The following is an 8,230-nucleotide window of genomic DNA, read 5'->3' on the forward strand; positions in this document are numbered from 1 at the left end:
TCTAATGCCATGACGCTTAGCAGAGGAGGGTAGAGCCTGGTGCTAGTCAGATACTGAAGATATTCATAGTTTATATTCCAGACTCATACCTGCCCCATTGGTGGTGGTAATGAGCCAATACTTTGCAAGCTTCTATAAATCACAGAAGAAACAAGTGGGCTCACCAAAAGTGCTATGGCTACCACTAACAGCTTTGTATGTATTTATCTAATGATACTTTTCTTTTGCTTGATAAAGAGGAAAAGGTTAGATCCTGGTCTGTGGTTTATTTTTTCCAGATTCATACATTGAAGGTGGGAATGCACCAATAAGTTACTGTATTATCTGGCTGAATAGATGTGCAAAAACACCACTGCATCACTGCTACTCTTGACCTACATACTTAAAAAAAGTAACACAAAATAATGAAAAGCATACACTGTATGTTCGCGTACAATATGTCACCATAGAGTACTTTTGTTCACAGGCACCATATTTATTTGTGTTTTAATGTTAGTTTTGAGAGAATACACATTGAGTTTAGCCAAATCAACAGAGCAAAGGCATAGATAAACACTTTAATCATTTAGGCTTCATCTCTTTGTCCCTATGCAAACATTTCAGATTTTTACATCTTTGGTAAAAAAATAAAAATAAAAATAAATAACAATAATAATAATAATAATAATAATAATAATAACAGTAATAATAAAAAGAAAAACAGTCTCTATTTGTAATTTTGCTGCCAAATTCTATTTACAGTTGTGCTGCTGTCGTAGTTTCAACACTAGCACAGCAGAAGTCCTCATGTTCACTCTGGTGCAGTCAGGTAGGCTATTTTAAAACTAACCCGATGGCACTCAAGGTCAATTACATCACACTGATACTAACTACACAGACTTTGCACTATGTATTCTGCACAACTGTAAAAAATATATATATATATTTTTAACCATCCATTAGGGGGCGCTGTTAATTTATATGTTTATATGTTGGAGATGGGAGGCGGGATTTCCTGTGAGAGCTTTACCCACTGTCACCTTTGGCACAATCTCAGAAGTACAATACTGTATAAATTCTTTATTTCTTTATTTTAGACAACACATGCACATCAACAGTATGCACACAAAAACTCTCATATTTAAAGTTAAAAGAGAGAGAAAAAGAAATATTAAGAAAAAGTAGCCTAATACAAATTCTATAATACAAATTTTGTATCATCGAGCCATAAGAAATCTATCAAAGAACCAATTAAGTTTTAAGTGCCTTGTCTTTTATTAATGCAGTTCTTGATTTTTAAAAAATGGTTTGGAGACTGTCCATCTCTTCTTGTGAATGTGAAATTTTCCCAATAATAGAATTAACTGCACAACATCCTTCAAAACATCAAAAAATGACTTTATCCATCTCAAGTATAACACTTTCATGGTCTGTTATGCATTCATTACATAACTACAGCAGAAACTGCGCAAATGGATTAAATTATAGAGGATTTCATCAAACATAAGGATGACATGTTTGGAATTGCCACTAGATGGTGCTGCTTTGACACACTACTCATGAAACACTGATGTTAAAGACTATTTCCTACAGCCAGTGGAAGTTATGGGATAACCAACCTTTACACTGGGTTGCCTAATTATTTGATGTGCCCATAGCTAAAGCTAATGCAACAGTCCTGCAATAAATCATATCTTCACAAAGGTTATAATGTTCAGGTTTTGTTGAATCTGTTTCAGAGAGCTGTTAATTTGATGTCATTTTGGAGGCTGCAGTTTGCATTGTATTGTATTGCATTGTAATGACAGGTGTCTCTATTAGTTTCTTCACCCCATTTATATTAATGGAGATAGGCAATTCAATTCAACAGCACCACAAACCACAGCCTCCAAAATGATTGTACAGTTGAATCAACACCTCCTTAAACAGTTTCAACAAAACCTGAACATTATAACCTTCATGAAGATAGGATTTATTACAGGGCTGCATTAGGCTAATAATTAATTTTGAGTATAAGGAAATATGTCATTCATTTAGTCAGAACAGAAAGAAGGGACGGAGCTTCAAAGAGGGGAGTAGAGGTCAGTCACAGGTTACAACATAAACAACAAGTACACAAAACTCTTGTCTTTTTCCACTTTTGTATAGTTGTGAACATATCTGGTATGAATGAGGCAGGATGTCCTTGTCCCACTGTCCCTCAGGAACTATATCCTTTGAGTGGGATTTAAGACAGCTGCTCAACAACAGTCTTAACAGTTCAAAGTCATGTTCAAAGTTCTGTTCCAGTTAATTAAGTTATTAGTATGTTACATTTTTATTTCTTCAATGCACAGTGAACATAATGGGTGAATAGGAAACAGGGCAGAAGTTCCACAGTTGGTCCATCGCAGGCCAACATCACTGCTCATTTTGGTGTATGACAACAGTACCAGCTCTATTTGATCTCTGATTATAGCTGTCAGGCTATCATCCTTCAGGACTGTATACTGAAAGTTTAAATACTTTTCAGTCATAGAAGTCACTGTTTAGGTGGAAAACTTAAACTGTACCAACTCTTGTAATAATAAAAATTGAATATGAAATATTTTACGCTTAAAACGCCTGAGTTTCTGGCATATACATTTAATATGAGTAGACCACTGGCCCTGACCTCTGACTCTTATGGTGTTAATCCTGTCCCGTACCAGTCGACACACATGCACTCCCCCCTTGACTGATCTCAGACCAGTGCTGGCCTTTCCAGTGTTGTGAATAATTGTGGCCTGCCTTGTAGCATGGATACACCAGCTAGGGACTCTAAATATATCCAACTGGTGTGTCTGAAGAGCTCAGGCATGAAGATCATATACTTACTTTTGAAATCTACACCTTAGGCTATCACTTTCTCATCCATTGTGTGTGTGTGTGTCTGACTCAGTCCATGTTACATTTACATTTTGGGCATTTATCTGATATTCTTATCCAGAGCAGCATTAAAATAAGGTTCACTGTGAAGTGTCTTTGTGTCTCTGTGTTTGCATGTTCGTTTTTAAAAACACCTACCATTTAAGCATTAAAATGTCATTCTCATGCTGAATAACAGTAAATTAACAGCTAACATGTACAACTTGTGTGTCCATGAAAGAGAGACAGGAATAAGGAGAGGTGTACTGACAAGACAAGAAAAACCTATAAGGACAGAGAAATTTATGATACAGAAACTAGATAAGTAAATAAAATGTCTTCAGAAATACAGATCTGGCTAAGTGGCAACAAATCATTTGAGCTCCAGTATTATGTTTGGGTTTCAGCACACATTCCTTGGTCACCTGTTTTCTCTTAGCAGCACATGTCACAGAGTGAGTGAAGATAAACCCAGCTGCTTTTCGTATTCATTTCAGGCAGCACTTACCGTCCCCTTTTAACTGCAGCCAGCCTTCAACTCAAGCTCTCAAATCACTAGGGGCTGATATGAATATAAACAATTTGTAGTATAGCTGATGATGCCTTGGAGTATTGGCATAATTAAGGATCCGGCCTAATTCTTCCTTGTGGATGTAAAAGGACATTATAGACTTATTCGAGCTAAATTGGGCAGGTAAATGTCTCTACGTTTGTTATTCAATGAGCCCACAAAGCAGCCACAGAGGTAGACAGCGGCGCTGTTCTGTCTTACACCAGCAGCAATCTGTCTTTCACTCAAAGATGGTATTGTATTCAGCCTGCAGTGGCATGGAAAGCCCCACTCCCTCCTCCTCTGCCCTGCACAATGAGACAAGGGTCAGCCTGTCTTTCCTCCACTGTGTTTTTGATTCACTTCTCCTTTAGGAAAATGTTGTACAACCTTTGACCCCCAGTGATGACCTTTTAAACCCACTAGCTCCACCTACAGAGTCCCCTTCAGCCAGGGTTTTAAGGTAACTGACTCCTGACCAGGGCTGTAGCTAGCTAACACAGAGGACACTGAGGTCATGTCCTCTGTCATATCTCTGGAAATCTGGGGGGTTCAATGACATGAGGACAAGTTTACATTTTATGACTACACACACATTGCACATAATGGCCTGTTTTAGGCTGATTTTGATCCTCAGATTCAGATTAAATTCACTTAAAATCTGACAAAAAAAGAAAGGAAATAAAATGTGTTTAGTCTTCTTCATCAGATTACCATTCAGAAGTGAAGCAACGGCTTTGAAACAACTGTTCGTCAATAATATGAAGGACACATTATAAATGAACAGTTGCATGAAAAATAAAATGTGAACTTTGACTATGAATTGTAGTGGAGTAGAAGTATAAGTAGCATAAATGTAAATACTCAAGTAAAGTATCTCAAAAATGTACTTAAGTACAGTACTTGACTAAATATACTCAGTTACTCTCCACCGCTGGATTTTAATGGGCCTATGGGAAATGGTCATTTTTATTACATTGTTTTATGTATTTGTCAACAACTTCATGAAGTGACATTAATGGCACAGCATTTAGATTAGATATTAGTGTAAATCAATCAAATAAATAAAAAAGTACCAAAAGTGATAGTCATGCAGAATGTGTCATGCAGAAGAATATATTTTATATTGCTGGATTATAATTACTGACGCATTAATGTGCGAGCACCACACCACAATGTTGCAGTTGGTAAAGGAAGGGCAATTTTTAACTACTTCACTGTATATATTGCTGAATATGTAATAATCCATTTGTTGATTATCTTTTGTATTAATCATCTGAACCTGTAAAGTAACTTAAGATGTCGAATAAATGCAATATTTGCCTCTAAAATGTGATGGAGTCTAAGTCTATACAGTAGTCATACACAAATACCTCAAAAGTTTACAAGTACAGTACTTGAGTAACTGCTCCAAGTTACTTTCCTCCATTGGGTTTCAATAGGTGTTTCTAATTATCTATTTTTAGGAAATATCATGCACCATATTCATGAATTCAGCAAGTATTCAAATCCTTTACTTCTGACCTTATAAAGAACAATTATGCAGTGTCCAACCTGAGAATAATTTTTAGCCTTTGATATTATTTCATTATTAATGATGCATTTTATGTAGCCCTAAGCCCTACCCTTCCTCTAGGTAGGCTACGGCTAATTTTAACTCCCTATACTGCTGGGTATGAATAATACATCATACTTTATTTGTTGGTTATATTTCTATAAATAATCTAAATCTATAAAGTAGCTAAATCTGTCAAGTAAATGCAGCGGAGTAGAAGGATTAAGTCGTATAAAATGGATGACTCAAGTAACGTCCGAGTAAGATCGACTTAAATTTGAGTAAACTTTTTGAAAGTTTGTCACGACCACCACCGCCACCGCCACCGCCTCCCCCTGCACCCTGCACCCTGCACCCTGCACCCCGCACCCTCCCCCTGTCTGTTGATATCACAGCCCGGAGAGGTTTGAATCCAGTCTCTGGCCCCAGTCGCCGCCATGCTGAGCTGAGGGAGAGCAACAAACCAAACTTTGTCACGCTGCCGCTGCTCCGACACTCATCTCCGTACACACCGGGACAAAGAGGAAAAACTCCCCTGCAGTGAGTATCTGTCGCTTTCACTTGACTGGAAGTTTAATTCGGCAACCGGAGAAGCTAACACCGACACTTTTCTGTTTGAAATTTCTTAAGTTATTTCAGCCAGAGTCCTGCTGCTCGTACTCATGCGTACCGTCTCGGGTCTTCAAACTCAGCTGCACTTGTTGCACTGTAGCCGAAACCCCCACCGATACACAGTGAAGAAAAAAAATGCATGCTGATAATTTCCTCTTTTTTGGGCTTTTCCACGTTTTCATGGCGCTTAAAACTTTTCACTATCTCCCACGCGACGTTTCAAAGCCCAATTGCGGAAAAAAATAAGATGTTAGCGGACGACTATTGCGACTGTTGAGTCCACGCAGCCGCTGTCACTGTCCTTGAAGCGCAAAATAACTCTTGAATATAATATTACGTGTCCACCAGACGTGCTCACACAAATCTTTTTAAAGATTAAATTCCCCTTGCACTTTCAAAATGCCATTCTGGCAACCCAGAGGTCATTCAGGGGTTTCTACCCTTGCATGCATAAATCAAGGGTGCTCTTTCACTGCAACAACAAAAGCCCTTTATTGACAGCGGTGGAGCACGTATCCACATAACCACAGTTTATATGAGGTTTGGAGCTTCAAGTGAAATGTAAATACCTGCAGCATGCACTGTTCTGTCTTTCAAGCTGTGTTTCTGTAGTTCTCCAGGCATCTTGTGCCGAGACAGGAGGGCAGCCCAGTGCAGCTGGGTCCCATCAGTGGATGGTCATAAACCTTTCACCTGCATGCATGTCTAGTCTTCGTTGGTCTGGGGTTGTGCTGACTGGAGGGGGAGTAATAAGAAGTTATGGAGCTGCTTTCTGTCACACCACTTGCCCTCTGGCCTGGCTAACTGAAGTCCTGACTTTCTTGGCTCTATGTAGTATAATTCAAAGTACACACATCATCACCCTTTTACTTCTTTTGACCTTCTTCAACCCTGGAATTAAATACTTTTGAGACAGCGATGGAGAGGCAGATGCCTTCACAGGCTCAAGTTCTTCCGTGTGTTGCTCATGATTAGAGCTGAAACAATTATTTAAATAGCTGATCCACAGAAAATGAATTGATTTAGGGCTGAGACTAATGAAGACTTCGATCATTAGTCAGCTGAAATTTGAGAAAAATATGCAAAGCAATTTCGCCCAATCCCAATGTTATGTAGCCTGTCATGTTGCTTATTTGATCCAAACAAGAATCCAGTACCCAAATATATTCGATTTTCTATCACAGAAGACTAAGAAAGCCAGAAAATACGATGAAATTAAACGCTTATACATATTTAAAAGCTCGGTGTAGGGCAGTGACTAATTATTATTCTCTCAATTCATTGTTTTGTCTTTTATAATATCAGAAAATGGTATAAATGTGCGTGACAAATTGCCCAGTCTTCAAGGTGACGGCTACAGATGTCTTGTTCTGATCAACCAACAGTACCATGACATTGTAATGGGCATTTTTCACTATATTTTGAAAACTTATAAAAATTAAAAAATATATGAAATGCTCTTCACTAAAGGGTAAAGATACCCCCCTTATGTTGTATGCAGGCTTAGTTTACATTGCATAAGCACTTGGGAATTTTGAAGCATGCCAGCTATTTAGTTTCCCCCTAAATACAGCTGTTGTGTTTTCTAAATCTGTTTTCCACAGCTTCGTTACTGACATTATCCACCATGCCTCTCCCTCCTCTTCGCTCAGCGTTTCACCAAAGTGCAAGGGATATGACATCCCTTTCCTCGCGACCTCAATAAGTACTTCTTCTGCCTCATCAAGTTTGACTCCACAGGTCCTTTGCTGGGTCACTTCGGGCATCGAGGGGGGGCACCCACCCGGATCTTGTCAATATGATGGGCTGGCTGGCTGGCTGGCTGGCCGGTGCTTCAGTGGCACCCGGGCAAGCCAGAATCATGTCAGTCAGACCCTCAGGGGGGCCCGGAGAACTGGCCAGAACAGGATATTGCTGTGTGATCATTCACCAGCAGCAGACAAATCATTAAACCACTGCGTGCTGCTGAGCCGCTCAGGCATCTCTGTCCGTCAGTCGCACTGACTTTCCCTCGGGTTAGAGGTTGTGTTTGTGTTATAAGGTTGTCATTACTGCAGGTTTTGGAACTGCCATTGGAAAGGAGGATCACTTTGGTAGATTTCGTATTTTGTATGAAAATAAGCAGGTTACAGGCAGAGTTGAGGGTTGAACATAATCATTTTTCAGCTCTTTTCTCCTCAACGTGCATAGTCCTGAAGGTTGTTTTGTGGATTTCTTTGATGTTTATGGAACTTAACTTGCCCTTACATGCTCTTTATGTGAGGAAATCTTTGCACACACAAAGCTTTCCCAGGACCTCCCATTTTAGGGAAGCTAATTAATCCGCTTTTAACACATGTGAGTCAGTATTTAATTTGTTTTTAAATTCTATTTATGGAGAAACTGATCGGTCTATAAGTTGTGCTTTGTCTTTGTTTTTCATCTCCATTGGAAGCACGGGATTCACATGTGCTCAATGAAATTACACAAAATGCTCTTGCTTGTTAATGATAACCACACTTAAGCATGCAAACCCCTTCATCAATAATCAATTTAAAATGGGTGGGAAATAGAAACCCAGGCAGGAACTGTGTGTCTGAAAGAGAGCTTTGTTTTAAACGTGAACTTTGTGCAGAAATGGCACTTGTGTTGGATGTCAGGGGTTATTT

Source organism: Seriola dumerili, unplaced genomic scaffold (assembly GCF_002260705.1).
Source record: "Seriola dumerili isolate Sdu_G_001 unplaced genomic scaffold, Sdu_1.0 BDQW01000450.1, whole genome shotgun sequence".
NCBI classification, from domain to species: Eukaryota; Metazoa; Chordata; class Actinopteri; order Carangiformes; family Carangidae; genus Seriola; species Seriola dumerili.